The sequence below is a fragment of the Ptiloglossa arizonensis genome, chromosome 6 (genome assembly GCF_051014685.1).
Source record: "Ptiloglossa arizonensis isolate GNS036 chromosome 6, iyPtiAriz1_principal, whole genome shotgun sequence".
Classification (NCBI taxonomy): Eukaryota; Metazoa; Arthropoda; class Insecta; order Hymenoptera; family Colletidae; genus Ptiloglossa; species Ptiloglossa arizonensis.
The window spans coordinates 855,193-879,013 of record NC_135053.1 but is presented as its reverse complement, the minus strand read 5'-3'; the positions used below and the strand labels follow the sequence as shown (position 1 = coordinate 879,013).

Genomic DNA, 23,821 nt, shown 5'->3' with positions numbered 1-23,821 from the left:
CAAAGACATTGCGCAAATTATTCTGATAATACACGAGTTATTAATAATATATCTCGATGGTGTACCGAGAGTGACACAGTAATTGGTGAAATTCGTCGACAATTGCACCTCGTCTGGTAATTGCGAAGTAAAAATGCAAACGGATTATTATTCTTTATGAGTGTAGCTTCCACCCGAACTAGAACAAATTGTAAAACTACGAAATGCTTCTAATTTGTTCGAACTTGTTCGTGTGTCATATTAGCGAACAGTTACAATCGGTAAAAATAAAATATGTAGAACCGTGACGAGCAGACTGATCGTATCGCCCGATTATCCACGCTATATGCCTAACTACGAGTGCTATCAAATGCTTCGTTGATTTAATTTATTCGCATAAATGTTATACCGTTCCAACAAAGCTGACGAGATATTAAAGCGATTGTTACGAATTAACAATTAGAGCAGAATTTGCGTAATACGTACACATCCTCTACAAAATTAATACAGCGAATCGCATTACGTGTACCTTGGCGACAGTGTATGCAAAGATTACGTATGCCCGACGATCGACGGTTAACGTACGATTTAACGTTGTTACATTGCTCGTATCGTTGTTCGATGAATTATAGTTGCTGCGTGTTACGTAACATTGGTTCGAAGAAGTGGAAAAAGTTTCAAAAGTCACGTTTAAATATTTTTTTTTACAACGAATGTGTAAAAGTGTATAAATATTGACCGATGTATATATCGTGTATATATCTTAGTTATATATTTTACCTCAATTAGCTCCTTTACCACAGCACTGCATCTCGATTTTTCACACTTAATCCTTCAATGCACAGTTTATTTCGAAAGTTACACGCGAAGTTGAACAAACTATTTTACTCGTTATAAGAAGTAGATATTGTCTGGAAGAGAAATTAAAATTGTACCTAACAACATCTACCAACGAAAAATAAATATGTCGAAATTCTGCAATTATATTTAAAGGTTAAAACGTGAGTTCGAGTCTCTAGTACGATGTCACGTGGCTGGATTTAACAACGCGGAAAAAACTTGGAGAATTCCACGAAAATCATTGATCGTTTGAAATGCAGTAACGATACGTTCCAAAGTAATGCGCAAAATGGCGATTCAATTAAATTTTACGCTTGTGTATATTTCTTATTCGAATAAGTAAATTAAATGTACGTAAGGGGAAAGATAATGGTTGCGATATTCGATACACGTACTAAGTTTTACATACCAAGGTGTGTATTATTTAATGTTCGATACGCATCGAGTCGTTTTATAAATATTTGCCCATTTTTGTTCGTATAAATTGTTCTCGAGAGAAATGTATACGAATGCGCAAAAAATATTATCAACATAGTTGTTATCTTGTACGATTCTTTCCTGCCGATAGAATAATTTATCAAGATCTCTTTCGAAGAAATCGGACAATTTATTTCCAGAAGCTCGTTCAATGACAATTCCAATAAATTCGAGCCGTGAAAGATTTCAATTTTTAAACGCTTATTTCAATTTTGGAACGAACGTTACCATAAATTATTATTTACATAAGAAACAGAGTATGCCCAATATGGATTTTTTCTACGTTACTTTCAAATCGACAAATATCAATTCAATGTTAACCACTGGCAGAAGACCGAGTACAAGGCATCGATGAACATCTTGCGATTCGATTTTGCAGGACTGTGTTTATCGATATTTACATCGAGCAAATCCGCATAGTTAAACGCTTTCGAAATAACCCGATAGGATAAGAAAACAATTTCAGACCGATAAAAATGAAGAAAATTCAAGAATTACGATTTAAGTTTATCAAACTTTTGTAATAACTCGGTGTAAATCAGTCGATGAAAAATTTGATACACTTTTCCAATAAATACGCGCGTGTACACCGACAGCGCGTAACTCGAAAAGAGCATTAAATTAAATCATCTTTCCCGAACTTTCTCAATTTTGAAAATTCTTCAATGGAATAATATAATTTATATTTCGAATTCTCGGAGGGGAAATAAAGCTGCCTCTACTTTGCTTCAAAGGGACCGAGGAAGTTAAATATACATCTTCGGCACATAGCGTTAAACAACGGTAATTTCGCTCGTACAAAAGCGTACTTGGACAGAAAAATGAGCACCCCTGACGGACGATCCTGGACTAGGGGGCGAATAAACGAGAAAGAGAGAAACGGGGAGAAAAAGGAAGAGCCGCGTGAAAGGGAGGTGGAAGAGCGTGGAGTGTATTCGGTTAGAAAGGAACGGAGAATGGTGTTTCAGTTCGTAGGTAGTGGCCTGCCCTCCTCGACGTCCTCGTTGCCCGAGGCCGTGTGGTCCCTACGGGCCTGGTTAGGTCCCAGCTTAAGGGCCGACCGTTCTAACGGCGCATTTCGTTTCTGTCGGTGCCGGACCGCGTATTTTCGGCCGGCTTGGCCGCGGCTCTTTGTCCACCGGGGAAAAATTCCTTACCGAAACGAGTGGTTTTCCATTATCGAGTTCCAACCGGATTTCACTGGCCCGTAGGAAACACGAGTGAGCTGCACGTATTGTTGTTTCCGCGTTCACGCGGAAAGAAAACACCTACACGAGAAAAACAAAAGTTTCGCGCCCAAAAGTTTCGCGACCCTTTGTGCACGATCCCGATCGGTGCGTCGCGTGCTACGAACGCCCATGGGCGTTCCGCGGATACGTCGAACGTACGTGGCGACGAAACTTCCGCACAGGATAGGTTCCGAGTCTTCGAATCCCGTTAGCACCGAAAGAGTTTATTCCTGATTAACACCGGAACTATCGACGGTAAACGTATTCCTATTTGCACCAAATTGTACACGCACCTTTGGAATTCAAATAGAGAGAATTGATTTACGAATATTTATTTCGAACAGTTACTTCGATAACTGTGGTCGAATATCGCGGCGAGAGCACCGGCAATAATCGAGTAATTTTGGAAAAAAGAAACTCGGAATAAACAAATTGACCGTTTCGATCATTCCAGTATTTTTCTATTATAATACTTCTCTTCTGTTCTGTGCATTTCGCGGTAAATTACAAGTTTCGGTTCTTTTACGATTCGTTAATCGTTCGATCGTTATTATCGGTCTCTTTTCGAAATTATTTGTTTCTTTTTACGTTTTTCGTCAGCTCGTCCGGATTTTTCGTTCACCTTTTTCTTATTTGGAGAGAACGAAATAAAATACGAGAACGTTGCATTCTGCAAAAGCAAGATGAAAATGCGAGGCTCCGGGAACGCGATTGTCGTTCGACTTAATTGAATTTTGTAGCTCCGATTCTGTTTGGTAAATCAGAAGAGGACCGCGATTGTTTTGGATTTAACTATGTTACCGCTAACCGTGTAGAGACGTTCGAGTATTCGCAAAATACGAATTCTAGCTTCGGCTATGGAATATTCGAGAACGAATCGGAATCATGAAATATTTTCAGTGACAACGAGAAAATCCCCGTGGCACTGATATTAAGAGAACGTTTGCGATTAAATAATAAATTATGATTTACGACACGGCCCGGAGTGGGTTCGATCCGAGAGATCAACGCGCGACATTAAATTCTACCGTGTAAGCGGTGACAATAATTGTTTCCTGCATTACATGTTCGAGTAATGGGGTCGGTGTATGTGAACCTAGACGCGGATAGTTCTGGTTCGAGAGAATAAAAGTTTCTGATTTATCTCGATGGTGTGTTTAGTGCATAAGGCGTTTCATAACGACCGTAAAGAACTTGGACAATTTATTCGAGGGGATATTTTCAGGGGAAAAGTCTCGTTTCGAGTACCCGGGTCCAAACAATGGATCAAAGTTTCGTTGCAAATAATGCAAATACATCCCTAATGGGTGTCGATCGTCTAAATGCTTCTTAAATTATTTTCCTTACTAAGAATAGAAGTACCATTCAGTGACGTATACACGAAATAATAGAGTTATGAAAAATACAGAGAAAAATATTGATATTATTTCTGTAAATATAACTTTTAAAAATGTAACGATGTGGTTTTTCTTTACGCGTTTATGTTTTTCAAACAGTGTGCTTTTTTTCGAATATTTGACAGACATTTATACGTACACTGTACAGTTGTTACAAAGATTAAATCCATATTTTTTCAAATCTAATCACGATTCTTAAATTGTACCGTCGCAAGGTTTATTTTAAATCGTACCATTGGGTTGTTCAATCGTTGTAAAAATAAGTACATCGAGTTACTTCCGTTTCTTACCGATAAACTACGTATCTGTAAAATAATTCCACTTCTTAAATATATCCTTCGTCATTTTTATTGACAAATTTGATCTACATTTAAGAGGGGTTACGATTTTAGAAACCGACGGATACGATTTCGAGAACCGGTCGCTCGAATCGTACACTTTACATTGTATTATAGAAAATCCTCCAACGAATTAATTCGTTCTAGGTGACAGCGTCATCGTTGTAATAATAGACGTCTTAAAGGTCGAGTCGTGGAATTTCCGAAATTAATTCGCGTACGAATTATCGGTAAAAGAGAAATAAAATGGAATATCTTAAGTGGTACGATTTTAGCAACTCTCCCGTGGGCTCGTGTTTCCGAAATTGTCCGATTTCCAGAAACAAGAAAGCATCCGACAAGGAAAGATGGAGCTTGGACGTTAATTAATCGAGCACCGTTGGGATTTTATGACCGTGCATTAATAATTTTAAACAGATCCATTAAGTCGGCGGCAGTTTCCCTTGTCTGGAAAATTGTTTCGAGACGTTTGACGATCGAGTCGGTCGGACGATCCGCGCGGCGGCGAGACTAAGCGTCGTTTAGGCGAGACGTAATCGAGGCAAACACGTTGGATTAGATAACTACGGCTGTCCAAGAAGAATTTCGATCTTCTCCGCTACGTGTTTTTGGTCGAGGTTTCGGTCGAGTTCGACCGCGAGCCGAGCGGAGAGTCGCGCGCGTGGAAATTTCATTAAAATCGAAATCGCTCCGCGGCCTGTCTGGTGGGAGTGTTACTTTAATGTTTACTTTGTCTTCGTTAACGAAGGAGAGTACCTTTTAACGAAATTAGGCGGGGCCTGATCTAATAACGATGTAATACAATCGATACACGTGCTCCGCTCAATTTAACGGTGCGTCGTCGGCGTTATACGTATATAACGAGAGTAACGTTTACGTGCGCGAGTAATATAACTTGAGTCGATCGAATAACGAAGCTAATTTGTGCACCGATTGTGCGTTACGAATGAAAGGTAAATTTTGGCGGAGCGTGTCCGCGTTCAACGTTATTTGTATAATACATTCGTACTTTACATAAATATCTCGATTGTTTCGGCCGTGTACGCTCCGACACGATTTACCGAGCCCCACGAGTCATCGTACGAGGACCGGGGAGAATCATCGACCGTTTCGAATGTTCATAATTCGTACGAAAAATGTATAATAACAATGCGGAGGAAATGTACAACGCGCGGAAAGTTTTGTCGATTTTCGTAGCAACGTATTATTATCGTATTATTATCCGTGTGACTTCACTTTACAGTTATAGAAAAGATTCCAGTTTAATTGAATCTACGAGTCGAAGGAGGGTAAAAGTTCAAAATTAATCATTTTTAAACAATCTCGTACGTATGTGTAAAATGTATAGAACTACACATCAAGGGATCAAAAACAGTGTTTAATAATATTCGAAGAATCGAGCAAAAAATTCGAGCCACGAAATGTCACGTCCAGTGTTTCTCCAAGTGGGGATGTTCTTCTTCAACGAAGAACGCTATTCAAACGATGCTACAATTGCACGGGTTTTTTTACATAATTCGAAAGTGTATGTCGCGAAGGTTGGGAAAAAATATAAATTGAAAATGCTAGTGAAAGCTGGTCCGATCTTGAGAAGTTAACAAGAGAGAGAGAGAGGGAAGAAAGAAGGAAAGTTGTTACTTGGAAATGAATTTTAACGATCGTAAATTAACGATAGATAATAATTTTGGACAATGTTTCTTTCGTACTGCTTCCCTCTTTCTCCTTCCTTTCATTGATCTCCCGAGACCAGATCAGTCGTCGGTGACATTTTTAATTTACATTTTCATAACACTTGGACTTTCGAGTTATATAAAAATATCTGTGTAATTTTAGCATAAATTGAATGGTATTCCTTGTAAGCATCTTAGAGAACAATAGAGGTCTTGAAAGAAAATTCGTTTCCACGAAATATTAAACGTTACGAGAATTTAGGTCTTAGGCATGACTAAGGAAATATAGGACCACGAATTTAAAGTTTCTTCAGTTTCACCAGCGCACTTTACAGTTATAGTAAAGCTTCCAGTTTAATTGAATCTATGAGTCGAAGGAGAGTACAAGTTCAAAATTAATCATTTTTAAACAATCGTAACTGTACGTAAAATGTATAGAAGTACTCGTTGGGATCAAGAGCAATGTTTAATAATCGAGTTTAACGAGTGCAAAAGACAAAATGTACAAAATGCAACAAATTCTTTCAAATATATCAAAATGTAGTTTTTACACTTGTATTGTTTAAAATTTTAAGAGAAAAAATTAGACACAGAGCTTTTAAAAGAATTTTCAATAAATTCTGATCGGTAAACGGTAGAATAAGATCGTCACTTTGGTATACAAAAAACAATATAATTACTAACAATATAAAAACTAAATGGCACAATTGCATAGCTTGGATGTTGAAACGTGACTCCGAAAGTTAAGAAATAATATAATATCCGCGCTGTTGACGAAGAAAGAAAATGTTATGGAAGACTCTCGAAACAAATTTATTTCTTTTTGCTGTTAAATCGCTAGGAGCGTTTCTGTTACAAATAATTTCATTTGTATCTAATAGTCTGCAGGACTTTACGGCAAAGATCGATCAGGGAACGAAATTTGCTCTAACTTTAATGTACAAAGAATAGACCGACTTCGTCTCGAATTTTCGCCCGATAATTGAGCAACAACAATTACCGTGGAACGCTCGAAACTATAGAGTTTTTTAACACTAAAACTACCGTCGCTGAATGTATTACTATTTGTATCAGATCACATACATATCTTCGAAGTTAGATGGGAAGAGGATAAATTAATTTACGAGTACAGTTAGTTGTCTATTTCGATAATTGTCCACGAATATTGTAAGCAAAGACACCGTCAATAATTGAATAATTTAAAAACAAGTTTGAAAACCACGAAAGATAATTCGATGCTCGTTGTTTTATTTCGAAGTGCGTTCGATGACATTGTACACGAAGTGCAATGTCATTTGAATGATATGATTCGTTTCGGTGGAGCGAATATGAATAAAAGTACGAGAAATGCCTAATTCTCGCGTTATAGAATGGAAAATTTGAATTCTCTCTAACAGAAATATTTTCTCTTTTAACAGAAATATTTTCTTCGTTTCTTGCACTACGTTGACCCAGTCAACAGACGTTGGGACGAGTCGATCAACAATTGGTTTGGAATTGTCCCATGAAATTGTGGATTCCGTCGGTCGATTCCGTGTACGAAACGCTGTTCGAATTGAACAAGAATTTGCATAATAAATTTTACTAACTTCAACGCGTCGAGTGACCGTGTATCGATCCTTGGAGATGATTCCGAAACGCGTTACCCGATAGAAAAAATGTCACGTGTCTGACAATTCGATAAAACGACTACGACGATTGAAAATTTAGTACTTCTCGAGAAAATCTCGTACTTTCGCGAGAAAAGAACGGGATCGAAAAAGCACGAAATCGAACAACAACCACGTAAGTTATAACAATCCGTAACGAGGCGAAACGACTAATAACGATATTCTACCCTCGGTAATGGCGCGGTTGTTGCACGGCCGTCGCTACCGAGCGAGAGCAAGCTTCGAGATTCTAGGGTGGCCTAGACAAAAACCCTGAAAATCTCCTCTCGACCACGGTCGAAAGGGCGTCCCCTCACCGTAGCTTTTCCATTGAGAGCATAAAGCGAAAATCCAAGGGCCGTGGAAGATGGCGACTCGACGTTCCACGAAACACCGTTTGATTTATTCCCTTCGGTGGTCGTCTTTTTCGAAAATTGATCGAGCGGGAGGATTCGATTGAAAATCCGTTTCGCGTTCGACCGGGCGAGGGTAGAAGCATCGCGAGTGATTTATCACAAAACACGAGACTCGATTCCGTGAATGTTTAAAACGCGAGACGAAATACTGACGGATGCGTGCTATATTTCGGACGTTGTTCCGGGCCGTGTTGTTCCGTACGAGGTTTAATAGTGACGAATTGCTGTTCCGCGACACGAGCGTCGAGGCGGCTGGTGTAAATTTCTGCTTAGCCCCCTTTCAGCCCCGAATACTGGTCGGAGCAATGGACGGCTAGCGGTTGCGATTACCGAGGACGGAGTATTTTTTTCCTGGAGTGAATTTTGACGATTGAACGTACAAGGCGCAACTAACAAGCAGAGTGCAAGATCTTCGGGTCACCGATTCGGTGACCCCGGGACGGTTATAGTTGCTTCGATGCTTGAAATTCGTGGGGTCGGTTTTATATTTAATTTGAGCAATTTTTCCTCGGTAATGGCCGCAGGTATAATTGGACAGATGTTAGATAAAATAATACGCTACGATTTAAAAGGAAGGAGCAAGGTCTTGGGGTCACCGATTTAGTTCAAAGTTTGCAGAATGGTAGATTCGATATCCCTGTTGGTGAAGATAATGTAATTATGTGGGTCTCTGGTCTATAATTTTTTAGTTATTTCCTGCAATTGAAGATTTACCATTCCTTAAATGTACTTCTGTTCGGAGCGATCACTGTGTAACGATCAGAGTTTCTACGCGTAGGACCTGGGTTCGACTTTGGGACAGATGAATAACTTTTTTCTTTTTTTTTTCGCTTCTTGTTTATTTTGTATAATTGTTTTTTTAATAAAAGGTATTAGGTCTGGGTTAATTGTGACGTTGGAAGACTGATCGCGGTTAACTATATAATCCATCTTGACGTTCGCTAGTTGTCTTATCGGTTTCGTTAATACAAACAATTGGTATACACGCACTGACGAGAAGTACGTCGAAGCCAGGTGAGCGACCAACAAAATCGCGAACCAAAAGAAAAATGAACTTGCGGTAAATACTTATATAAACGACCGTATTGTAGTTTTTACTTGTAACGATAATTTATATATTTTTCTTTCTGTAGGAAACAGAACTGTTTCAATTTTGTAGCAAGCAAAGACACTTTATTTGTAATTTATTTAAATTTAATTATTTGTTCTTATGTGTAAAAAAAATTATAGAAAATAAAACAGAGAAAGAAAAAAGAGTTATTCATCTGTCCTGAAGTCGAACCCAGGTCCAATGCTTAGAAACTTTGATCATTGGATAGTGATCGCTCCAAATGGAAGCATATTTATTAAATTTTCAATTGCAAAAGAATTATGGAGTAATGCCCCGCATAATCATGTATTTTCATCGACAGAGGCATCGAACTTACCATTCTGCAAAATTGAAACTAAATCGGTGACCCGAAGACCTTGCACTCTCCTTGTAAGTTACAATTAATATAAAAAAAAACTCTCCTTGTAACTCGTTTACCACGAATAAAATAATACGAGGAAATTATCTACACGTGTCCACAGTTCACACCAGTAGCTTCCGATGGACGCCTATATACGTCCATAGCGCATACCAGTAGTTTCCGCTGGACGCATATATGCGCCCATAGCGCACATCAGTAGTTTCCGCTGAACGCATGTTTGTGTCCTTAGGCTACACCGACAGCTTTCTCGAAACGCATATATGCGTCCTTAGTCTACACCGACAGCTTTTTGCAAACGCATATATGCGTCCTTAGTCTACACCGACAGCTTTCTCCAAACGCATATGTGCGTCCTTAGTCTACACCGACAGCTTTCTCCAAACGCATATATGCGTCCTTAGTCTACACCGACAGCTTTCTCCAAACGTATATATGCGTCCGTAGCATTCAAAGGGTTCCCTCGCTATTCGAGTTGAAAAACGAGTGATATTCGTTTTGGAAATCTTTGCGCCATTTGTACCAGTCACAGTACTCGCGAGGACTTTGCGTGATGTAATTTGGTTGCTATCATAAACGAGTTATCGATTATGTTACGACCGATCGAAATTGTCAATTGGTTGTTATCGGATAAAGTAATTCGAGGGGCTAAATACTTGGAATTTTTTTTAAGGAAAATTTTGTTGGAAGCAATATAAAATAAATCCTGGGCGGAAATTTTCCGCATTTATTAATATAGGTACGTATTTGAACGTTACATGAATTTTTTTTACCCATTTCACTATAATAATACACGAGTAAGTAATAGCGTCCCGGCGCTGTATCGAAAACGTAATCGAAACGGTTGTGCTTCGTCCAGTAATTGAAACAACTGAATTGGTTTGTTGCAGCTTTTGTCCAAAGCAGAAGAAACTGAAAATCTCTAAAATTGCTAAAATGGTGCTTCAAAGGAATAAATTTTATTGCTAGTTTTTCACCTAATTTTTGCATTATAAGAAACAGTTTCGCGCATCGACGTAATCCTGTCTCGAACGAAAATTGGACGTTTACTTCACGCGCGAGCAAAATTTCAACCCGTTTCTGTTTACTAGTGTAAAAAGCAACGATTCGAGAAAAATGTATCAAAGTTTGGTACGTGTGACGATCTATACTAGGTTGTTCGATAAGTTTTGTCGTTTCTACCATTATAAAAAAACACTATGACACTCCAACTTTGAATAACTGTAAGTATACGAACAAGTCTACAGATCTACACGAAACTTGACACGCGTTTATCAAACAGTAGTACCATTTTTCGAAAAATAAAACAACGAACTTAATACCTCCATTTCTTATCGAACTTATTGAGCAACTTATTATATAGATTTAAGTTAAAATTTGCGTAACACCGCTAATTTTTCGAAATTTAACATAATTCTTCATAATGTTTCTAAGACTTGAAGTTTCAAAGAATGTAAAAATAGTGTCGCCGAAATGTATGATGACAAAAGAAACGCAATGGACGCGAAAAGTTGCGAATAAACATCTCGAATGGTCGAGTAAACGGTAGATGGAAAAATTCTTCCCACACTTTCTCGCGGTTAATACGCGAATTAGGAATTATTAATTATTAATTACGAATTAATAAACGAGAACGGCACCTTTTACCGAAGCTTCTTCGCGTTTCTGCGGAAAAGTAGCGGAAACCGCGTTGTGTCTAATTATTCGCACACCTCGATACGGCGTCGAAGTACTCGAACGAACCACTATGTTCGCGAGGAGCCATAACACGAAGCCTCCATTTTATCCGCACCACAAACGACACATATTTTTCCTTAATAATATCCGTCGTTGGAATACGAATGACGCGGTCCATGGAGAAACATCGATGTCATTCGTACGGGAATGACGCAGCACGCAATGTGTTAATACCTATACGCATTACAAATTATACTAATTTAGTTTCAAACACGGTGATCAATTATGCACACACGGTGATTCATTGCCTACAAGAAGATATGTAATACACGCTGTCGTTTCTTTAACACCGAGATAAAAATAATTGAGAAATAATAATGATATCGCGGTCGTCTCTTAGCTGGCTGTTAATGTCAATGAGCTAATAAATATCCCGTAAAGTCTTCGTTCGGAGTTATTAATACGTGGGTGATTCTAAATATAAACGATACTTTTTTTTACAAATTTATTACACGAATATTTATAGCCACCGATTAAAGGTTATTTTTCCAATAACGTTGGTTAGCGTCTGTACACCTTCGTTGGTGAACCGATAGCTTCTTGGGGATGATTTACCGGGATTAAAAAATTGTAAATTCGCTAAAAAATACGTGTAAACGTTGAAACGCATCGCGTAGAGTGACATTTCTTTGCTGGTTAATTAATACAAAATATTCGTCCGATAAATTTGCAAACAGAATCTGATTTATATCGGAACCATCCTTGAACGAGTTACGATTATAAAATACCGTGTGGAGCAAATGTAAAGGATCAACGATAGCAATTCTCGTGATCCAAATCAACGATCCGTGTGCCTGCGTTAAAGTTCTTAACGTTGCTTCGAACCTGTTTTTACTTACCTGGAATTTTTTCTTATCTTGGAATTCGTTGGTCGAAATAAAACTCTAATTTGCACGCTTTCTTCATCTTCTTATACCTAATCTAGTTAAATTTTAATCTTCGTAGTTAATTAAACGAACAAACGAAAATCTGAATCTCACCTGCAACAGAATGTAGTTGCAGTTTTAATCGCTTCTTGAAAGTTAACTCGATCTTCCTCTAAAGTGTCGTCTTCCATTCCTGAGGTTAGGTTAAAAACAGCACTCTAGCTGCATCTCTTTTGTACAACAATTGTCGACACATTTTGCTCGTTTATCTCGTTCGTACATCTTTGTACGTATTTACGCGCATTAAAGGTGTTAAATAAAAACAAATGTGTATTTTGTGCCATTGGAATCTAATTTAAAAACTCAAGTCGAGTTTTAAACCGATTTAGAGAGTCTAATTTTAGTCGTTCCAGTCCAGATTTTAATTGATTAAATATCGAACATTTCCGAGTCTGGTTTTGGAAATCCAAGTTCGTACCACGGAAAATTCAATTTTGTTCTACGTCACCGTGAATTATCCAACGGAAAGTTATAAGCAACTTACGAATTTTGAGTAACATCAATCGACGATGATTATTAAAATACTTGTACACGACTGAAACGTCAAATTTCTCGACGAATGCGCGCTGCGAGGGATCGTAAATTTGAACAAATAATGGTTTTCGTTTAACACTATATTTACCAATCATTCAAAGTGACTCCAACTGTTTTTATAAAGAAATTTACATGAAATTTGTAAATTCCACAGCATGTTTTCCAAAAACGTGACTTTCTCTATTTTATACGTACGATCAATTTGATAAATTCCTTTTTTTTCTCATCTATCGGATTTTTTCAGACACACGCGAGATTCATTTCAATGTACCGGAATTTGTTAATACTTTCAGGGTTACGTTGAAATATGAATAATCCAGTGGTTCGATACAGATTCACAAATTACTGTATTTCACACAATTGTATATAAATGCACAGGATAGATGCAAACTAAAAGCTCGATTGAATAGAACAATGGATGGCCAACACGTATTATTTATAATAGATGTCGTGATCAGTACCGTTAATTTACCAATTATTTTCATGTTCAAACGGTTGAAAATATCGTTTTAACGAAGGTTCGATGAAATGTTACCGAAAAAACCATACGGGACCATACAATGCCCATGTACAGTAGACTCGTATAAAGTGTACCGTGTTGTAGGAATTCACAATATAGGAAATCGTGCTGTACGAGTATTTTTCTCGTACAACTGTAACATGTTTGAAACGATTATTGCTATGCCAAATTTTATTTTCTAGGTTTTATAAAATAGGATAGTATTTTAAAAATAAATGACGTACAAGTTGTACAAAATTGATCGAAGAAACGTATTATTAATGTATACGAAAAATCTTTGATTTCATTGAAATTTAATAAAAATGTATTTATACAAATTAATACATAAACGAAGAAAACAATCTAATACTAGACTAACGTATATTTAATTTTTAAACCAGGTAATTTCTGTGTTTTATTGTTTGGCGCGTTATACGGAGAATCGCGTTATACGAAAACAGTAGTCGCAATATCTTTGTCTCGTTACAGGAATTCGCGTTAGACGAAAGTCTACTATATTTACGAAACAACGCGTTTCGAGAAAGTAACTTTTTCAGAAAGACGGTGTACTATTTGCAATTTGACGGAAAATTATGTACGGACGATATCGACGAAATAAATTCTGGAATATTACTTTTATCGACACGTTCACCGTACAATTTAGACCGCAACCTTTTGCACAAAATGATACGATTTCCTTCGAAACATTACGAGTGTCGCAAGAGCGATATCCAAGTTTATATTCTATTTACACATTGAGAGTAAATATACAGAAATGCAAAGGCGGACAAAGAATGTACTTAGCGGACACGATATATACAGAAATATCATAGCAATTTGTCAATTGAATTTTTAAACGATGAAAGAAATCCGAAGAAGAGGTCAATTTGATTTTACAATATAATTTCACAGTAGAGTAAACGCGAGCGATGATGGTAGATGGTACGTAGAAATTAATTTTCTCAAGAAGCTGAGGACAATACGCGATATTGTTAATTTATTCGAGAAAGAAAGGCTAGTCGTTAATAATCCTACGAGAAATTTGATATTCAATGGTCTCGTGATCGGTTCGTAATCGTGACTACGGTGAAAGATCTGTAGTTCGTACTTGAACGCAACAAGTCTCTGAAATCTGTGCCGATTCCTTTCTAAAAGAACTTTGTTTGGCAAAATACGGGTACCAGACAATAGAAGCGTTTTCTAAGCGAGATCGTACGAGAGAATAGTATAAAATCTTAAGACCATTCACGTTTCTAAAGTTTGTATTAGGGTTATGCGAAAGACTCCAAAGTTTGAAAATAGCTGGCATTATGCGATGCTTCTGACCGATACTGCGATACGTTTTTCTTTTCTTAAGCTCTCGTTTCTTAACTCGTCCAATGAACGACAGATATCGAAGTCTCTCCAATTAAATAATTTTTTCCTCAAAAATGCTGATCGATGCTACTCGGTGTTCGAAGCGTTGCTAAGACTGGTCGAACTAATCAAAAACTGTGGCGTTATCTCTTTTTTTAAAAAAAATTGAACTATAATTATTACTTTTTATATTGTGTTATTTACCTCGAGCAAGGACAAATTTTTTGTCGGTGACTTGGTCGCCTCTGAAACTAAAGATTTTTTAAATCGCGGTATGTGTCCGTCTTGTACACGAAAGATGGTAAGAAAAAGCGGTAGATAATTACAGAGAAAAAAGTGGTAGATAATTACGGAGAAAAAAGTAGTAGATAATTACGGAGAATATTTCGACCGAAGAATATTATACGGTTCAAATGTCGTTGATAAAGAAAATCGGTCCAAAAACGATGGAAACTTGCACGCCTCCAATGGAACAACTCAACGCCTTTTCAACCATACACGTGTTTTCCAAACCCTTACGTTTATTTAAAAATCACGTTTCTCGACTCGCGTTGGGTATCGAAATGCGCAGTTTGGAACACGGTTAACACGATGAATGCCATGGTGGTCACCGGTGACCGACGCTCCGAACTTCCGTCTCTTTAAAACGTTTACAAGAAACGAAACTCAACGCTCGTAAACTTTTAAACAACCTTACTGTCCTCAGACACACTACGAAATAACAATTACACCAAATGTAATTACAACGAATATCATTACCTTCTGTGTTACAATTTGAAAAACGTCGAGAACCTTCTCAACGCTTCCAAATTACGATTCCCTGATAACGCTCATAAGACGCGAACTTCGATACTTGTAAACTTTCAAATAGCATCACTCTCGTTGGTAATTCTATAAAATAACGAGTAAATTGACAAATTATCGAATATTTCAACGTTTAACGCTACAGTTCGGACAAATATCAGATATCCTTGAGTAGAGGAATCTATCGTGGCGTTTAACAGCGTCGAGTATGGAAAACTCGCGTGGCGAACGCGTTGAAAAGAAACGCGCGAATACGTATATTTCCGAGTATCGAGCACAGAGAACGAAAAGAATCGATCGGCGTGAATGGAATATCACTCTCGTTGGTAATTCTATAAAATAACAAGTAAATTGACAAATTATCGAATATTTCAACGTTTAAGGCTACAGTTCGGACTGAGTTCTACTTGAGTAGAGGAATCTATCGTGGCGTTTAACAGCGTCGAGTATGGAAAACTCGCGTGGCGAACGCGTTGAAAAGAAACGCGCGAATACGTATATTTCCGAGTATCGAGCACAGAGAACGGAAAGAATCGATCGACGATCGCGATAAGACGGGGGCTCGGTTCGGCGAATAGAGAGAAAAGGAAGGTAACGATCGTCGCGAGAACAGGACGTTAAAAGGGTAACGAACGAAACGAAGGAACGCCGTGAGGAGTAACGAACGCGAATCGAGGAGCGACGGAAGCGAGCGCGACGCGTCGATGCACCGCGAGGAATTTCAATCCCGCTGTCCCCTGGCCAGGGCTTATCTGGAAAAGTCATCAAGCCGCTTCGCTTCGTGTACACGTCAGCCCTCTGTTCGCGAGAAATTCAGCTTTCACCTGGTAGCGGGAAGAAAAGGGAGATCGGTGTAACGAGAGAGGCCAACGAGGCCTTTACAGCCACCGAAGAGGACGACGACGGATTCTGTTTGCATTCTGTGGCGCGCGCATCGTCGATGCTTCGGCCACGAAGAAAAGATCCGCGGCTGTTTCACCGCTCGCCACCGAAGGGTGGAATTTAATGCGAGATGCGACTGTTCGCGCGGGGCCAACTCCTGGACAAACGTCGCTTGGAAACGGAGGACGCGTTGAATTAAAATTGAATGGGAAAACTCCTTCGAATGGGAGAAAGCTCTCGCGCGGGTTAGCTCCGCGATAGACGCGGGGAAATACTGTCGCCCCGGTTTTTCGACAAGGTGCCACGCTTCTTTCGAATACACCTCCCGGGGATTTTATTTCGATACCCGAGAGCGACGAAACTCCGTTAGGGGCGCGTGGATTAATACGAACAGCGTCTCTCGTCGAAAGTATACTAGCTTGTTCGATAAGTTTTATCGAACAGTACTGTTCTTTGAAACTTCCAGACCCTGCAAAACTCATCGAACAATCTATCATTTCGACGGGACAGCGAACAATGTTTATTTGGATACACAAAGGGTTGAAAAAAAGAAGACGATGGTACTTTTGTAATTTTAGGCGCGTTTACTCGTAACAGCGATAGAAAATATATTGGTCGGAGTTTTCGAGCGATTGCTCGACGTTTCGTTGCCAAATTTTAGACCCCTTTGAGAATCTACGAAATATATGTATCGGTGTATCTTAATTAAATAATAGAACAAGATTGGCATCAATTTTCTATTTACTCGGAGAGACAAATACCTGTTTCTTAGAAATTTTACGTAGGAACGATTTTAAAAATAATCAACATCGACGAACGTGTTGCGAGACTTTTCAACCCATTGTTTTAACGTTATTGTAATCGTGGATGAGTAATTATTGAAGCAACGAATGAGATTGAATTTAATTTTTCCTTCGTCAGAGAAGATAAAGACCATTCGTTCGACTTTTATTCGACTTGAAAGAATTTAGGAGATTTTTAGAGATCTTTGCAAACAACCATCGTATACGTATACGGAGAAAACGAAAAAACTAAAGAAGATAAACATCGTTGTTCGTGGATCGATTTTTCTCGAAATTAGAACAGGTCTTGAGACACGAACGTAAAAGTTGAACATAAAGTTTCGTTGAAATTCGGTCAGTCGTTTAGACGCAATGGTGTTAACGTATACATGCGTGTACATACATACGTACTGCAAAGAGCTATAAAGAATGCCTCCGAGTGATGTTCACGATATGATAGCCATCCGTCTTTCCGCTCGTAAAATGCGTTTTCACGATAGCAATGCTATTACTCGCTAGTTTATGCGATTCGAGATCCCGACCGGTAGCGAAATAACCTTTTCCAAAAATTTTGATCGCCAAACCTGAATTCGATTCCCGAGTATTCTCTCGAGCTTCGCGGTTGTACGTATCCACGTTCAGAAACAATTCTTTTTTCAAATAATCGAAACGCAGTCAAGGGATATTGAAACATGTTTCCGTATAATCAGAATTTTTCTCAATTACAATATCTTCTTTAAGAATGTTACAATGCGTTTGCTCGTAATCAAAATTTCTCTCGATTGCAATTCGTTCCTAATAAGAAACAAAACAATAGATTGTTCGAAACTTCTGGATCGGAATAATCGAAACGCGATCGAGAGATATTAAAACAGGTTTCTGTATAATCAAAATTTATCTCGATTACAATTCCTTTTGTAGAAAAAGAAAGACAAAAATTCATTGTTCGAAATTTCTAGACTAGAACATTTCTAAATAATCGGCACGCGATCGGAGGATATTAAAAGGTTTATTTCTGTAATTAAAATTTTCCACGATTACAGTATTTTCCCTATAGGAGAGGAAAAATAGATTTTGCGAAACTCGTAGACTGGAACACTCCGTCTATAGTTACTATTTTTTCTTTTCTTTCGTTTCTTGATTCTTTGAAAAAAAATTGATTCTTTGCAACTTCTAGACCGGAACCCTCCTAAATAATCGACACGCGATCAAGAGATGTTAAAACAGGTTTTTGCATAATCAAAATTTATCTCGATTACAATTTCTTTTGCGGGAAAGAAAAAAGAACAAAATTGATTCTTCGAAACTTCTAGACCGAAACACTTCTAAATAATCGGCACGCGATCAGAGGATATTAAAACGTTTATTCTTGTAATTAAAATTTTCCACGATTACGGTATCTTTCGTACAGGAAAGGAAAAATAGATTTTGCAAAACTCGTAGACTGGAACACTCCGTCTATCGTTTCCATTTTTTCTTCTTTTTCGTTTCTCGATTCTTTGAAAAATTGATTCTTTGAAACTTCTAGACCGAAACGCTTCTAAATAATCGACACGCGATCAGAGGATATTGAAACGTTTATTCCTGTAATTAAAATTTTCCACAATTACGGTATCTTTCCAATGAGGGTGGAAAAATAGATTCTCCGAAACTCGTGGACAAGAAACACCCCGTCGATCGTTTCCACTTTTTCTTCTTTTTCGTTTCTTGTTTCTTTGAAACTTCTCGACCAAAACACTCCTAAATAATCGACACGCGATCAGAGGATATTGAAACGTTTATTTCTTGTAATCAAAATTTTCCACAATTGTGGAAAATTTCCAATGAGTATCTTTCCAATGAGAGAAAAAAAAATAGATTCTCCGAAACTCGTGGAGAAGAAACACCCCGTCGATCGTTTCCACTTTTTCTTCTTTTTCGTTTCTTGATTCTTTGAAACTTCTCGGCCAAAACACTCCTAAATAATCGACACGCGATCAGAGGATATTGAAACGTTTATTTCTTGTAATCAAAATTTTCCACAATTGTGGAAAATTTCCAATGAGAGAAGAAAAATAGATTCTCCGAAACTCGTGGAGAAGAAACACCCCGTCGATCGTTTCCAGTTTTTCTTCTTTTTGGTTTCTTGGTCGCATCGCAGAGGAGAGATTCGCGTTGGAACGCAATGTTGTAACAGCGACGCAGAATAAAACTGCGCATTATTGTCCCTTGGATCGGGCTTGTAAAACTGCGTTGCGCCGTAGGAAAGCCGTAAATACACCGGTTATTCCGGATGTGCCAGTCGAATGAAAAGTGCGGTATGGCTTTTCGGCCCGCGACCGTAAAGATCCGGCTTTGCTCTCGTCTGGAAGCCGTCCCGGATTGCCGGGATTTGCTACGCGTTTATAATTAATGCAGATGGACGAGGGGAGTCTTATCGCTTTTCTCCTCCGTTTCTTTTTGCGATCGTGGAATTTTTCAGCAAACACATTGTAGTTACATGTTGCGTTATATGGCAAGGAGGATGCGATCGGTGGTATTTATTGCACGAAAATCGTTAATCGTCTTTACCTCTATTGTGCGTAAAATGTAGCATATATGTACATATATATATGTACATGTGTACGTACTTACGTGAAACATTTTCGGATCGAAATTACGGTAACTTGAAATAGAATCGAGTAAGTTGCTCAACGATAAACGAGTATAGAATAAATATGGAATGCAAGTGTAAAAGCGAATGAAAATAATAGAGGTAGTACGATTTCGATTTATTCGATCGACGTATAAGAATTGAGCAAGAAGAATTGTAAAAAGAAAAAAATTAAACAGAAACTGTTGAATTCTGTACTTTATATTTATTCTTGTGTACGACTATAAATTCGGATTACATGTTTACGGTTTAATGCACGAGAAGGAGAACCGGGGAGAAAATGCGCGAACAAAACAAAATGTCCACGCACGCGCAGACTATACCTATACGCAAATACTCATCAAAGGGAGTTAGAGACGTTGCAATCGTGATACAGATATGTTGGTGCTTCGACAGAAATAATTGGGCGCGATGTGTAAGTAAAAATTTTTAGAAATCGTGCACGATACATTGTTAAAAGATTGTACAAAAATATGATTCGAAGAAGAGGAGACTCAAAACATAGAAATAGAGAAAAGATTACACAGTACCAAATTTTGAAGAAAATACAATAGGATCGAATACAATCTTTAGTAGCGGAAAAACTTGTTCGAGGCAGAAAAATTAACCTTCCTCTTTGTCAATTGGAATATTCAAAAAGAGGTCCAAAGAAGAGAACGCGAATCGACGACCGAAAAACGTTATTCTACAATTCTTGCTTCTACAATGCGCAATAGTAATCGTGTTTTATTTATTTGTACAGTGTATCCTCCGGAGACCATTTTCATCGCGAGCGACTGCATCTAGCGCGCGGAAAGTGTATCTCGTTGAAACATTTCCTTGCTCGAGATACTTTTAAATAAAAAATTGCAAGATTCGTTGGCAAGTTCGTACAAAATGAGTAGGCATCAGATGCGCGATTACTTTCTCACGATTGCATTTTTCCGAGTATTTCTCGGCGTTAAGAGCGATATTCGGCAAACGGTCCGCGCGTTTGCGATTCCTCCAAAATATTTTCACGTCGTGACTGGAAAATGGCAAAACGTTCGATTACGATCGGTCGAAAAGTTCGTTAACGCTAGATTTACCAATCTATAAAAATGACCGATTTCAACTGCTTTTACAAAGAAATTTACTTCAAAGTCCGTAGCATATTTTCAAAAGACGTTCCTACTTTTTCTATTCCATACATGTGTGTGCGTGTGTGTGTAAAATCAATTTCATAAGTTCCTTTCTTCCTCGAACGCGTACGAGGAACACCTTAATATACCGAAATCTATCGGTGGTTCCAACGTTAAAGACCGAAAAAACTGTATCACGAAAGAGCAACAAGTTTATTTATACTTCCTTACAACTTACCGATGACCCGTAACTAGTTTCGAAGCGAAGAGAACCGTATCGGCAGGACGAGTTCGTAAAAACTGCGGCGACATGCGAGTCGACGGCTTCAATTTCGCTAAAACGCATTTATGTGTATTCGTTTTATTCGTAACATTAAGAAGCAGATATATATATATATATATATATATCCCCAGCAACACCAGCCAAGAAAACCAGCTTCTCGATCAGCCTGTAACGCAAATTCGGAAAAAATCCTGTCACTTTCTAGCAAGACACCGCGATCGGTTTCGCAATAGGCGAGACGCGTTAGTACGAAGTGTATTTGGTAGAGTTTGGGATCCTGGCTGGAGACTAAAACGCTATTCTAAAACGCGAGCCGTCGGAACTGTTTTACGCCGTAAAGCGTGCACGGTCGAAGGGTGTCTCCTCGTTGCCTCTAACGAGGCAAGAAAGGGCCGAGAGACGGAGCCATTTATCGTCGTCCGAAAATAACGATCGAACGCCATATGCGTGCGCGATCGATCCTGCAAAAAGCCGGGAAGAAAACGGTCGAAAACGGTGTCAGAACGCAACTGATATACGTCATGATGAGCCGCACGACTGGCTGCTTTTCGACGGACTTCTCAAGAGGGAAGCCGGGAGAAGAAACGAGTCCCGGGGCCCTCTTCTTCGAGTCGCGCCACGATAAACCACGTAGATAAACCGTGGAGAGGCACACAAAGAGAAAACGCGTGCAGATAGACGGAGAAGGAACGTCATCGCCCGTACGAGCGGCCCTGTCGGCGTGCCAGTGTGTGTTTGCCCTAACAATCAGTCGTCTGTTGACTCAAGTGGACTGTTAGCGAGACATCGCTAACGCAGCAACGCGGCAACCACACGGACGCCGACCGTTCTCCCTTTCCTGATCACGTAGCGATCTCCGTGACCGCTGGCGAAGATTGCGATGACCGGAATGTAATAACAATCGGTGTTCCCGGGTTACGTAGCCAGGCTCCGGACGTCTCGAATTAGAGAACCGCGAGGAATTCCGAAGCGATCGGGGCCGGTCTAAACGCCTACGAAATCATCGATGTAACCTTCGTCTTTGTCCTTACGTCGCGTGACCTTTCCTACGCTTTCGTAATTGCCCGGATTGTATCGAATTCATTTTTCGTTCGAAACTACATTTTTTTCTCCCCGAGCGTAACTGGCTCGTATTCGGGACGTAAATTAACGCGTAAATTTTGATTTTTAATTACCGGTGAACGTTTCATTTTCACCATCCGACCTGTGAATCTTCAACGTAACTTTCATCTTTGTCCCTAGGTCGCGTGACCTTTTTCACGCTTTCGTAATTGGCGGGATCGTACCGAATTCATTTTTAATTCGAAACTAAATGTTTCTTCTCCCCTAGCGTAACTCGTAACGTAAATTGGCGCGCAGAGATCCGTCATACGGTTAAATTGGTTATTCATTTTTAATTACGAGTAAATTTTCTTACCTTCGATTTACCTGTGAGCTGTTATTTTGCTAAAAAGTAGCCGATCTGTAGAAAAATTCCCGAAGCGATGGTTCGCGTTTTTAAAACCGAATCAATATTTTAGTTATACCACGTATCGAACTTATCGAAAAGAAAGAAAACTTTGAGTCGTGGTTCATCCATTCCTCGTTGCTACGTACGAGATGATGGATCGCACGAATAAAAGTTATATTCCTTTGATAAACCGTAATAACTATTTTTACCGAACGCTGAAAGGTTATTTTTATTATTGCCTGTACTATTATTATAATTATCGAACGCTTGTTTATAGTTTTATTTTTTTCCCCGTGATAATCGCGTGGTTTCAATTTTAGAACGTCCCTCGCGATGACAACGAGGGCAAAGACGGTCCGTTTGGTTTAATTGGAATCTTCGTCGCGATCGACGAATCGATTTTCATTCCAATCTTCAAAATCATCTTTGCCTTTGCCGCTACCGACTATTGGCGGTCCATCTATTTCGAATCGATGGTTCATCTGTCGGCGCCAGTACAGTTGACTTCGTTATCATCGTTACAAGTTAGAATTAAAATATCCACGTGTTGTATCGATACTTGTCCAACAACAGTGCGATATTATTTCCGCGTAAAAAAATTAGTGACCGCGCTGGAAATCAAAGTGTCGATTTTTATCAAAATTATGTAGCTACGATGTAAGATTCATTGGTATGTTCGATCACTTTGGAAAAAACAGCACCAACACGTTGCGTCTTCGATAGATAGTTTGAGAATCTTCTCTTCTTAAACTGTCTTATCAGATAGGAGCACATAACGCTTTCCAACGAGAGGAGGACTAGTATACCCTCTCGTTCTTACTTAAGTATTAACGACTTTATTCGTCGCAATAAAGAAAATAATACAAGAAACGTTGCATATTGTAGAAGCACGGTAAAAGGGCGATGGTTCCGCGAATATGGCTGTTCTATATTCGATACGCGCCAACCCAAGATAATTGCAAACTTATAGTGTAACTTAATCGTAAGATGAACGATAGGATGTTGGTACAGACAAAAAGAAGACAAAAATGACCTATTATGGAAAGTGATGAAACGAGTTGAATGTTTAAAAGAAACATATAAATATATAGAACGTATTTCGACCGAGAGGTAGTTAAAATAGTAAGCAAACGCGTAGGAACAGGAAGCCTGAAATTTTATAGCGGGGAGAGGAATGAATTAAATTACACTGTATTATTAATTACCACCGCTATTGTTTTCATTCGTTATGCAGACGAGAGTAATAAAGCACACGGGAGTGGATTTTATTTACTCGTGAAAATTTCTATTTAAAAATTTTGCAGTATATCTTTACATCTGTATCGTCGGTAGGATCGATCACGTTTTCCCGATGAAAATGAATTCAAACGTG

General features: G+C 38.7%; 1 protein-coding gene across 6 annotated transcripts in view; it reads left to right on the top strand.

Annotated features, from left to right (window-relative positions):
* The window catches only part of Wge (BAH domain and coiled-coil containing protein winged eye), a 445,841-nt gene that overhangs the window by 193,072 nt on the left and 228,948 nt on the right, over window positions 1-23,821 (top strand). The gene's annotated exons all lie outside the window — the stretch shown is intronic.